Below are 13,685 nucleotides of genomic sequence, written 5' to 3'. Positions count from 1 at the left end.
ATTTTCATTTAAACACAATCTTATGTGTCTTTATGAAATGTTGTCATCAGACTGTCATCAGTCTTCTCTAGTATGTTGTTGTGGGATTGAAAAGAGAAGCTGGTAGCATGTAGCATTGGAGAGTTGCTTCTGAGCTTCCATGACATATTCTACCTAATTCATGATGACAATTGCCCCTCCTTGGTTGTTCACTTATACTAATGTATTGATTTAAAAGATTTGTAGAATGGTCACTATTCTTAAGAGCATAACTCTGGGCAACTCACAACAACAATAAAATTACAAAATCCATAAACAGACACAGATATTAGTAAATACACTTACAAAATATTCTGTAGAACTAGTTGGGGAAAGGAGGGATGGAGGAGACTTAATTTGTGAACTACAGAGCCTTCCTGTTCCTACAACATACCTACTATTTCCTCAGGATCAGAGAAGCACTTTTGTCCCAGAATTGGAATAGATTCCTGATTATGGCAATTATTAACTTCTATCTCTATCATCTGTCTACATCTCTCTCTTTCTCCTCTGTCTCTCTCTCTGTCTCTCTCTCTCTCCTATATCTGTCTGTTTGTCTGTCTATCTATCTCTCATTTATCTCTATCTCTATCATCTATCTATCCATCATCTATCTATCTATCTATCTATCTATCTATCTATCTATCTATCTATCTATCTATCTATCATCTATCATCTATCTATCTATCTATCTATCTATCTATCTATCTATCTATCTATCTATCTATCCATCCATCCATCTATCTATCTTTTATCTATCTATATCTATCTATCTATCTATCTATCTATCATCCATTCATCATCAATCTATCCATCATCAGTCTGTCTGTCTATCTATCTATCTATCCATCCATCCATCCATCATCAATCTATCCATCATCTATCTATCTATCATCTATCTATCTATCTATCTATCTATCTATCTATCTATCTATCTATCTATCTATCTATCTATCATCATCATCATCTCTATCATAATGATAAAATATCGACAAAACTTCTCCACAGACCTAAGAATTAGCTGTGATTAGTAGATGTTGGAAGTAAACGAACAATGATAGAATTGTGCAATTTCTGCTTTGTGCAATTCTCGGAAGTCTACGACCAGCAATTATTGGATCAGAATGCTGTCCAAAACTGGTCTTCCTCTTGTTTAACAATGGTTTTGTCCAGTTGCTTTTATTTTTCATCTGTTTTCAAACATATCTACACACATATAACACGCATTCAGAAACACCATTCTCACACCTACCATGGACACTATCTGTCAAATGCATCTCATTTTCATGTATACACATAGCATGCAACCATTAGGCTTTCATTAGAACCTTTTTTTTCAAAGCTAATTACCAGGCAGGGGGAATTTTGTGAGTGTCTCAAATGTGCAGAAGCAGGAATACTTACCAACTGTGGTCTCTATGGAAATCACACAGCTATGTGACAACCAGGTATGAAAGAAGGCCTGTCATTAAAGTTAATTGCCATTCTGGAGGGATTTTCAGGGGGTCCCAACATGTGAGTAGAAAGCTTTCCAGAAATCTAATTACTGCGCAAGAAGGGAAGCATGTGGTTCATGGAATGTTGTTGTCTAATGGCTGCAGAAGCACCATGGATTTTGTATGATCTGCAGACTCAAGGGGAAGGTGGGCATGTGCTAGGACAGAGGTCTCCAAATCCCTCTTCTAAGAGTTGGAATTACTCTCCTCTTCTTTCTGTACTGAGGCAATGAAATTCTTATCCAGCTTATGAATAACATACTTTCTAAGTCAAGAATACTGAAACTGGTCCTTTAAATATTGCTGAACATTTGAAGGGCCAGAGGTTCCTTACTCTTGCTCTAACCCTCCCATAGTAGACATTCTCAGCACATTACATCTAAGTTTAAATCTGCAAAATCAGATGAATGGTTCCTAAAAGAATTAGTGGATGATTTGGTCAAATTAATATTTATTATCACAGAGTTTGTTATAAGATTGGTAGTTATAGAAATGTGATGATGATAGATAGATAGATAGATAGATAGATAGATAGATAGATAGATAGATAGATAGATAGATAGATAGATAGATAGATAGATAGATAGATAGATGATAGATAGATGATAGACAGATAGATAGATAGATGATAGATAGATAGATAGATAGATAGATAGATAGATAGATAGATGATAGATAGATAGATAGATAGATAGATAGATAGATAGATGATAGATGATAGATAGATGATAGATAGATAGATAGATAGATAGATAGATAGACAGATAGATAGATAGATGATAGATAGATAGATAGATAGATAGATGATAGATGATAGATAGATAGATAGATGATAGATAGATAGATGATAGATAGATAGATAGATAGATAGATGAAAGATAGATGATAGACAGATAGATAGATAGATGATAGATAGATGATAGATGATAGATGATAGATGATAGATAGATAATAGATAGATAGATGATAGATAGATAGATAGATAGATAGATAGATAGATAGATAGATGATGGGGGACGACAGACAGACAGACAGACAGACAAAACCTCTGAGAAATCCCTGAGAACTGATGAATTGTCAGGTGATAAGAGAGAAAATATTCTTACCTTCAAAGTGGGATAAAGGGCAATCTAGCACTTGTAGACACTCATAAGATGTTCCTACAGCAAATCATAAAAATTGATGACTTATTAGATATGTAGGTTGCCTAAATTCTGATCCATAAGCATTCTGGAAAAAAATGTGATAATTAACAGAACCACCATGAGTTTGTCAAGGACACCTCAAGTTTTTGATTGTGTAATTTCTTAATGGATTGTTGGAATGCTGTAGACATAATATACTGTAACTTGATATCAGCAAGGGATCTGACAAACTGTACAATGACATTCTTCTTAATGAGCTAGTTAAATAGGATAGACACAGAGTTAAAAGGATATGCAGCTTGCTCTAAAATCATACTCAACAGCACTCATCAAATGTCCACATCAGACTAGAAGGTTTTAAAACTTTGGATACTGCAAGGTTCAGTCATGTGTCTTCTATTTTTCAGTATGTTTATTAATAACATGTTGAAGAGGTAGGTAGTTTGGTTATGATATTTGAAAAAAAAAACTTGATTGCAAATGAAGTATCAGTCAGCAATGCAATCCACTGTATTCGCGCACGCGCGCGCACACACACACACACACACAAAACCAAATGAAAATTTTGGCTGCACCAACAGAAAATAGAATTTGTAAACAACAGGAAGTGATCATTCCATTGTATTCAGCCAGGATCAGGCCCACATCCAGTCCTGGGTCCCCACTATAGCGCCTCGGTGGTGCAGTGGTTAGAGTGCAGTACTGCAAATTACTTCTGCCAGTTGCCTGCAATTTGACAGTTTGAATCCCACCAGGCTCAAGGTTGACTCAGCCTTCCATCCTTCCAAGGTGGGTAAAATGAGGACCCAGATTGTAGGGGGCAATAGGCTGACTCTGTAAACTGCTTAGAGAGGGCTGTAAAGCACTATAAAGCGGTATATAAGTCTAAGTGCTATTGCTATTGCTATTAATGAGGGATTCAGAAAAACTAGAACAGGGTCAGAGAAGAGCATCTGAATAACAATGATCAGGAGACCATAAGACATGCATTATTTGTTCGTTTTATTACCAGCTATAACTCCAAGACAACCATTGGTGGTTTACAATAACACAACTAAACAAACATTTATGGCAGAGGTGGGATTCAAATTTTTTAACAACCAGTTCTGTGGGTGTGGCTTAGTTAGTGGACGTGGCTTGGTGGTCATGTTATTGGCTGGGTGGGGCCAACTCAATATCACTCTCCTCGCCTGGCCTCTCATGACTGTGGGGATGCTGCAACAGTCATAAGTGTGAAAAATGGTCATACGTCACTTTTTTCAGTGCCATTGTAACTTTGAATGGTCACTCCACACAAGCAAAGTACCAGCAAAGGAGGGAAAAAAACTCCAGAGAAGTTCCTGAGACAGGAAGTCTAGTCCTGCCAAGAATGTCATAAGGGTTAACGGAGAGGCAGTTTCTGTAAGCAACACCAGAATGTTTCCTTCCTGCCTTCCTTACAGGATTAGGCCAATAATTTCTTCTAACAACCTATTCTCCAAACTGCTATCGAATAGGTGCAAACTGGTAGAATGCCCCCCTGATTTATATGGGTGATAATGCAATATAATTCTCAGCATGTACTGAATTTCCACACTGCTTGCTTGGAAAAACGGACAGGCAAGGAACCTCAACAGCTGAGTTGCATAGACATTAACCAGTTGTTCAGGGTGCTGGCTTGGGAGAGGCGACAAAATTCATAGAGAGAATACAAAATATTCCAAACAGTCCACATATTCAGCCACTTATCATGCCATGCATAACCCCCCGAAACATTGCATATGAATGCCTGAATTATAACATGGTTTTCTGAACCCAATTACCCATATTTGATGTCATTAATCTTCTTTTTCAATTCAATACTCCTTTTTTCATTTTATATAAAGTAAATGTCATGTATCATAGCGGTCTCCAGCCTGTCTGACACCAGGGACTGGTTTTGTGGGAAACTTTTTTTTTTCCACAGACGAGGAGGGGGGATAGTTTTGTGTGCAACCTAGATCCCGCGCATGCACAGATGAAGCTTCTCTCTCTTGCTGACCACTTGCTCAGCCTGGTTCATATCAGGCCACATACCTGTACCGTACCTGTAGTGTACTGTAGGGTTGGAGGGTCACAATGTATCAGATGTCAAGGAGCTGTAGAAGTTGCTTAGCCTATGCTGCTTGTACATAAGAGTTTGGCAACCTTTTCCCTAATTCTCCCAGTGACTTGCCCTCCTGGAACCCCCAGTGCTTTCTTTCTCAGCTGTTGCGACTGAGATATAACACTAGAAAAAAGAATTTGCATAGCAGTGGAATTAATTGTGTTTATATTATAGCTCCGGAAGTGGATAAGGCTGGAAAGAACTTCTGATGCATGCTCCCAGAAACTTTGCAAACACCCCGTCGATCTGATCATTTTGCAACACATAGTTTATTGGTGTAAGTAAAAGTTGGAGAATGAATGCCCTGCCCTATTTTTTCTTCATCACCTCTGGCCTTTGATTCACCGTATCAAACTCCACCCTGTTCCTTAGTGCTGCTGTTGTCACCCTTTAGAGAAGCTTGGAGAGGAGCTAGCTAGGGGGCGGGGAGTGGAGGACACAGCAAGGTAAGAAAGAACAAACTGTCTTCCACAAACACACCCTAGCCCCGTCAGCCCTGGTTTGGCTGTCAGTTATGTGGTCTAAGCCAGATCTCTGTCTCCTGACAATATCACGGGCAAAAATCAGGTACCCATGTTTGCAATTAGGTGGCTGCTTAAGGGGGAAATCTGCTTGATTTTTAACTTGTAAGTTTTAACTTGTTTTTTTTAAACTCTGTTTTTAAGCTACGTTTTTATTCATGTATCTGTACAGTTTTATTATGCTGTTGTAAAACGCCCAAAGTCACTTAGGAAAGGTGGGTGGTGTAGAAACCTTATAAATAAATAGCCCAATTTTAATGCCTGAATAGTTAGGCATGACTCTAAACTCCTGAGTTATGGATTGCAGCAGGCCACATGCATACTGTGGTCTAGTGCAAGCAGAGAAACCTAGTGAGTAAAGGAAAACGTGCCTTCAGGTTTAATTCAAATGGTCTTTGTTCTGTCACCAGTAAAGAGTCTCGCAGACAGGAGTTGAATTCAGCTCTTTAATAATAACAGTAACTTCAACTGCAGTCTCAACCGCAGCAGCCCTTTTTATAGCGGCTGCTCCATGGCTGGCAACCAATGACATTTAGTTAAACTTCCCGCCGCTATTGGCGGCCAATCATGTACTTATGTTACTAACCAATCGTATCGTTGCTTCTGTTAACCAATAGGAACATCGCCCTAGAAGTCTCTATTTAAATACACTACACCCTTAATCCCTCAAACAGAAAACAAATTGAAAACAGAGTATCCACAGAGTATCCACAGAGTGTGGTTGAAAGAGTAAAGATGGTGGCCGCTATAGTGCAATCAAAGCAATGCACATAAAGACACAGATGGGTCTTTAATTGCATTGTCATGTCCTCCATCTTGATTTTTTTTGACTACTAGACTCTATAGACACTCTGAGGACAGAAATGTTTTCAGGAGCAGACTTTAACAGGCCTCAACCTGGTGGCTAGGAAGCCATTTCAGTGCTATTATTAACCAGGGAAATATGGTTCAGTACTAGAAATAAAGTAAACCAGCAAAATTGAGCCATCTGAGCCATCTGACCTGTCTCAGGAGTTGGCAATATCCCCTTTTTTATATATAGTTAATCTACTTGTATTTCCTGAATGGTGTGGTGGCCTAGAGGTGAAGAAGCTCACCTCCCACTCAGAAGATGAAGAGTTGAATCCCAGGCAGCAACAGAATGTTTCTCTATCAAGGTGCAAAGAGCAAATATCTGCTGCGAACTCCACAAATGTCAACAGTACAAATGCGAACAGTACAAATGTCATAATCCTTAGAAGATATTCCTTATATACCCTTTTCTTTTAAAAAAAAAACAATTTTATTGGTTTTTTTAAAAAACAAACAAAACATAAAAACATCAGCTCTCTTCCATACATATATACAAGCAGTGTGTCGGTTGGTTCATCAGTTTTGTGCATTCATTTCGTAGTCTCAATTACAGTTACATTACATAATAACTCGTATTATCAATCCAAACTTATATATCCTAGTATCACTATGATTTTATTCATTCATACTTTATGAGATATCTATAATTTAAGTAGTTTATTCTATAATGGATCATATAATCATACCAAATCTATCCTAAAAACACTTTATAGATATGATGTCAAATAACAAAAGAAAAAGAAAAAACAAAGATAACTTTTCATATATTCCTTGTTGTCTAACATTCTAAATATTCTATTATTGTATTTTATCATCCAACCATTGATAGAAAAGGTCCCAAATTTTATAGAATTGTTTATCCTCTTGCTCTCTGATTTCAAATGTCAATCTACTCATCTCAGCACATTCCAATATTTTCTTAATAATTTCTTCCTGCAATGGTATTTTCTCATTTTTCCAATTTTTAGGAAATACAATCCTAGCCGCTGTTTACAATCAGATATTTCAAGTCTTTACTGTATGTATCAGGTAAGATTCCCAATAAAAAAAACTCTGGTTTCAAATCTATGTGTTTCTTTGTCAATTTTTCCAACCACGTGCGGATTTTAGTCCAATATTTTCTAGCATCCTCACAAGTCCACCACATATGGTAATATGAGCCAGGTATCTGATGACATTTCCAGCATTTTTCAGATTTATTCTTGAACATTCTTGCTATCCTTGTCGGGGGAAAGTGCCACCTGTAAAACATCTTATACAAATTTTCTTTATAAGCTGTTGACATTGTCATTTTATAATTTTGCGACCACAGTTTTTGCCATTTCTCTAAATCAATCCCATATCCAAAATTCTTCCCCCAAGCAATCATGGTTTCTTTAACTTGTTCTTCCTCTAGCTTAATTCCCAGTAAATAACCATATAATTTTTTAATCACCTTTTCATCAGTACCTGTCAAAATCTTATCTAGATCAGTCAGTTTATCATAAAATCCCTCTGTTTTAGAATCTTCATCATACCTTGAGTGTATTTGCACATATGAAAACCAATTCATCTTTATACCTTATTCCTCTAGATTTTGCATCGATTTAAGTTCACTCTTTTCATCCAATATTTCCCCATATCTAACTGTTTGTTCCTTCTTATAAATTATGGATAAGAAAATGCTTCAATAGTCGATAACCAAACTGGAATTTTCAAATAACATTGTCTTTTAATCTTCTCCCAATTTAACCACAAAGACTCCCGTATATAATGTCTCCTAAAATAACCCTGTGTTTTAGTTCCCTTATACCATAAAAAGGCGTGCCAACCCAACAGCAGATCATGACCTTCTAGTGTCAACAATCTGGTCTTTCTTAATGTTATCCATTCCTTGACCCACATCAAATTTGCAGCTTGGTAGTACAACTCCCAATTAGGCAGGCCAAAACCTCCTCTAATTCTAGCACCTTGCAAGAGTTTTAGCTTTATTCTTGCTTTCTTACCTTGTCATATACACTTCAACACAATTTTATTTAAGTCTTCAAAATAGTCTTTTCCCAGCCTAATTGGTATTGTTTGAAACTAATATAAGATTCTGGGTAAAATATTCCTCTTGATTGTTGAAATTCTCCCTATTAATGACAATTGTAAATTTTCCCATTTCTTCAAATCTAAGACTATCTGTTGTTTAAGTTTAATATAATTATTCTCTTTTAATGTACTACATCTTGATGTCAAGTATATCCCCAAATACTTGACCTTGTTCGTGACTTGGATTTTCAACAGGTCTGCCAGCTCTTCTCTTTGTCTTGGTAACATATTCTTTGTCAAGATCTTTGTTTTATCTTTATTTATTTTCAGACCAGCTACCTCGCCATATGTCTCTATCTTTTCCAATAGTTTTGGAGCTGTTTCTAAAGGGTCTTCCAAAATAAAGGCTAAGTCATCCGCAAAGGCTTGCAATTTAAATTCTTCCTTTTTAATTTTCATTCCTTTTATGCTTTTGTCATCTCTAATATTTCTATTCAACACTCCCAAGGTCAATACAAATAGCAAAGGTGATAGGGGGCATCCTTGTGTTGTGCCTTTTCTTATATTAATAAAATCTGTAAGTTCTCCCTCCATCATTACCTTTGCCGTTTGCTTATGATATATGGCTTCTATTGCTTGAATAAATTTTCTGGCAAAACCCATCTGTTCCAATAGTAGTAACATAAATCTCCAGTTCACATTATCAAATGCCTTTTGAGCATCTAGGAATATCAAAGCCATTTGCTTTTCAGAATGTGCTTCATAGTATTCCAAAGTATCCAGGATTACACTCATATTGTCTCTAATTTGTCTCTTTGGCAGAAATCCATTTTGGTCTGGATGAATGAAATTATTTAGATATTTTTTAAGCCTTTCTGCTAAAATTGAAGCAAAGATTTTATAGTCTGCATTTAATAAAGAAATAGGACTATAGTTCTTAATTTGCAGTAAATCAGCCTCTTCTTTTGGAATAAGTGTAATATAAGCCTCTGACCATGTTTTAGGTATCATCTTCTTTGACATAGCTTCATTCATGACTTCCAACAATGGAATGCTCAATGATTCTTGTAGTGTTTTATAGAATTCTGCCGGAAGCCCATCTGGACCTGGTGCTTTCCCATTATTTTGTTTCTTAAGTGCTTCAGTTAATTCCATCATTTTTATATTGCTTTCTAGCATTTCTTCAGTCTCTTTAGATATCTTAGGTAGGTTAGCATTCTGTAAATACTGTTTGACTTTTTCCTCATCAATATTCTCTTGCTTATATAGTTGCCCATAGAAGTCTCGAATAATTTCCTTTTTCTCCTTATTACCATGGCAAATTTGGCCTTGGTCATCTATTAACTGTGATATTTTCCTTGATTCTTTCTCCTTTCTCAATTTATATGCTAGCCATCTACCTGGTTTATTTGCATCTTCAAAATAGTTGTTTAGCGCTTCTAGTTTTCTGTGCCAGTTCCTCTTTTTCTATTAGACCCATTTTATGTTTAATTATATTCAATTTCAATTTAATATCTTTTTTCTGTGGCATTTTCTGTAATTCTTTTTCAAGTCTTTTATACTCGTCTTCCAAGGCTTTAGTTGTTTGCCTTTTCCTGATATTTTTTTTTCTTATGTAATCTATTATCAAACCCCTGGCATATGCCTTCATTGTATCCCAAACATTCTGAATTGAGGTATCTTCTTTTTTATTTTCTCTAAAGAAAAAAGCCAGTTCTTTCTCAATCCATTGTATAAAATCTTTTTCCTTTAAGATAGTATTATTTAGCGTCCATCTCGATCTTTTTTTTTGTCCCTTCCATTTAATTGTCATTGGGTTATGGTCTGCCCAAGTACTTGTTTCAATATTTATTTCTTGAATATTAGATATTAATTCTGTTGAGATCCAGATCATATCTAATCTGGACCATGATAAATGTCTATTTGAATAGAAAGTGTATTGTTTAGTTTTAGCATTTCTTTCTCTCCATATATCTTTTAAGGTTAATTCGTCTGTCATTTTAAAAAAGGATTTAGGGAGAATCTTTCTATTTTGCTTTGTTGTTGTTGCTGTATAGTCCAGTTTATTGTCCACAATTCCATTAAAATCTCCCATCATAATTATATTGGCATAGTCCAGTCCAGTTATTTTCATGTGTAATTTTTTATAGAATTTTTCTTGTTTATCATTCGGAGCATAAATTGCAATCAAAAGTATTTTTGTATTATTGTCCATTATTTCCACCATTAATACTCTTCCATCTTCATCAGTGTAAATCAATTTTGCTGGGGTAGCCTCTTTAATATATAAAACCACTCCTCTTTTCTTACATTGAGTCAAAGAAGTGAATATTTTCCCTAATTTTGGCTGTACTAGCAATTGTTCATGTTGTTTTTTAATGTGTACTTCTTGTAAACAAATTATATCAAATTTAAATTTCTCTAATTTATGAAAAAATTTCCTTCTTTTAACAGCTGAATTAAGTCCATTTATATTCATTGTAATCAGTTTTTTTCTCTTCCATGATTATATTTTGTAGTTAGGTTTGACAGCTCTCATAGATCTTGGTTCACGTTGTTCTTTGATATCCACCTGTCCACCTACCACGCCTTCTTCTTTTTCAGTCCCCGTTTGCTCCTCTTGGAATTCAATTAATGAGACCTCTTTTTCTGCCTCTTCCTCTCTTCTTCCAAAAAATTCTGCGTAGAAAAGTTCTGCTTTCTCAATTGAATCAATTCAGTGTCTCTGTTCTTGCCATGTAAACATTAGTCCTTCTGGAATCAGCCATCTATAATTCACCTCCTTTTTCAGTAGCATTTTAGTCAAAAATCGATATTCTCTTCTCATCTCTCTCACTCTTCTGGGTATTTGTTTTAAAACCACAATCTCCTTGTCTTTGTATTTCAACGTCTTCTCTCTTGCCACTTGTAATATTTGTGTTTTGATGGATTTTTTGGTAAATCTGATGTGGACTTCTCTTGGTAAATTATTTCTCTTTGCATATCTTGTGAAAACTCGGTATATCTCGTCTGCTCCATCCATCATCTTTTCCTCTGTTATTTCCAAAGCATCAGCCAGAATTTCTATCATTATCGCAGCCAGATTTTGTCCTTTTTCTTCCTCTATGTTTTGAAATCTGAGATAGAATTCTGACCTCTCCATCTCCCACTTCAGCATTCCCGCTGCTTCAACCCTGGAAAGGGTTGAAGTGGCCATGTTTTTACTGTTTTATCTACTCCATTTTGACACTGGCAGCCCTTGGAGTCATGGAGATCATATTGGTATTGTGGATGGGCCAGTCAAACCACACATTCTCCATGGCCCTCTGTTAGATGCTTCAGTGGCCATGAAGTCAGAACTCAATTTCTTGATCACCCATGACCAATACTGTTATTCCCTAGAAGCACAGGTTGAAAATGGCATTTATTGGTCAACACTACCTCTTGTTTTGTCCTGTGACCCATCTTCATGAATGTTACTTGGTTAGCTAGGTTGCTTTTGAACACTTTTCTAGCACTCTTTCAGAAAAGCGCTTGTCCCACATTCACAAAAACCCTCAGATGCAAAGGGTTGATTTAATTGAGAGGTGACATTGGGGGATCCCTCTTGCTTCCCCTTGTACCCTCATCCATTCTTGGGTTCTCTCAGTCAGGCTAAACCCACTGCTCCAAGCATCTGTCAACCTTTCAGGATAGCCAGGTCAACAAAGAGGAATTTCAAGAGTAGTTTTTATTGTCATTGAGGAGTCATTACAGAATCTTGAAAGTCTGCCAGAATTTCTATTTACAATTACTTATACTTAGAAAAATCAAACTTCGGTTGTTCTGAGTTTCTTTCTCACATCTTCTTCTTTCCCAGGACTGAGTAATCTTTCCTGAAACTTCTCCCTTAATGGTTGATTCCTCCTGTTAGATCAGATCTACATTGCATCACAGTATCCACCTAGTCTTGACCAATCTCAGTCTAGTGATACTCAGAGTGAAGAGTGAGTTTTCCACCACCCCCCACCCCCCCAGCAATATGTAGGAGGAGTTATGAAGCTTGGAGAATTCCCTCAAACTCTTTCCATGACGTAACTTGCAATAAATAATTCACTCACTTCATTGCTGACCCAATAGGATTGGCTCTTCCACCTGGTAGTATGGAACAGTCCTCAGACTGTAATATGTTTTCCGTGAAATGGCATTTCAAAGACTAACTTGGCATACCTGCATTCACAATGAAAGACACACCCATTCATAATTACAGAATCAAAGAAAGATTACAAGGTGAAAGAAAAAAAGATACGTGTTAATTCCCAATTTAGGGGTGGACGACTCATTTGCAAAGCATGTAATTATCCAGTTTTGGGGTGCAACCCAAGACTCAGCAAGCTTTCCCAAAACCATCTTAGAAATAAATGCATGCAGACTGGATATTACAATACAGCATAATCTTTACAGAACCTAAATATGAGTATAGTTGATATAGAGGTGCCCTGTAATCAAAACCAGTATTGTGCTATTTTGCACTTTCAGAGATGTAAAAAGTGAACATTTCTAAAAGGTACCACATTGTGTTTTTGGAGAGGTAGAGAGAGTAGCACATTCATTTTAATTCAATTAATCTATATGTACTGCAACCATTCTTGGAAGAGGGAAAGTACAATGTGATAGTCATTAATTATAGCAGTTGGGATTTACAGAAAATTCTTCATGCAGTGATAATTATTGGTGCTAGGATTTAACACTGGTGTACAAACACAGCTAGATCTGAGAGTCTTTGATCTGCCCATTTTTGTATATTCTGTAGCTTACAAAATCTCTCTCTCTCTCTCTCTCTCTCTCTCTCTCTCTCTCTCTCAAATGCATCAAATCCAGCATTCTGTGCAACATCCTGGATACAATTCAGCAGAAGATTAACTCCTTAGCGAACTGTTTCCTACAAACCAAAAAAATGTGTGAAGCACTGTCAGAGGAAACTATAGGTTCACCGTCTGTGGTATTACTCAGCAAGCATCCTTGACACTTCACGCTTAAATGCAGGTTTCCAGGGAAACCAAAAGTGCTTTCTGACCAATTTTGTTCTGAAAAGTACAGCCTCAGTTAAAATCATTCCCCCATGATGAATACAACCCTCCTCCACCATTTGAAAGCAGGATGTTATATATAAAAAGGAAGTCCTATTCTGAAAGCTGTTCTTGACAGAATATTGTTTGCCCTTATTGTCTGTATATTCAGATAATCAGGAGCATTTGTGAGGAAGGAAGGGTAAAAAGAAGTGAAGAGGATGGCTGTGATGATTGTTTGTAAAACAGAAAGATGGTGACTCATTTGGGATTAAGAAGAGCTTTTTATGGAGGAATTGGAAGTCTTCCATAATCATAATAATCATGTCTTCCAGGCAACTCTCAAGAATCAGAAACAAGAGAGCAAATTTATCAGGTTGCATTCTGACTTTTCTTGACCTCCGTTCCCTGCAGAGAATTACAGTTGAAGCAAACTTAAAATAAAAGTAATCCTCAGCTTTCAACCATAGTGCAATCTATCCATTATG

This window comes from Pseudonaja textilis, chromosome 2 (assembly GCF_049901715.1).
Source record: "Pseudonaja textilis isolate UNSWEBS1 chromosome 2, rPseTex1.2, whole genome shotgun sequence".
Lineage (NCBI taxonomy): Eukaryota > Metazoa > Chordata > Lepidosauria > Squamata > Elapidae > Pseudonaja > Pseudonaja textilis.
The sequence above is the reverse complement of the archived record's forward strand: the minus strand, read 5'-3'. Positions refer to the sequence as shown.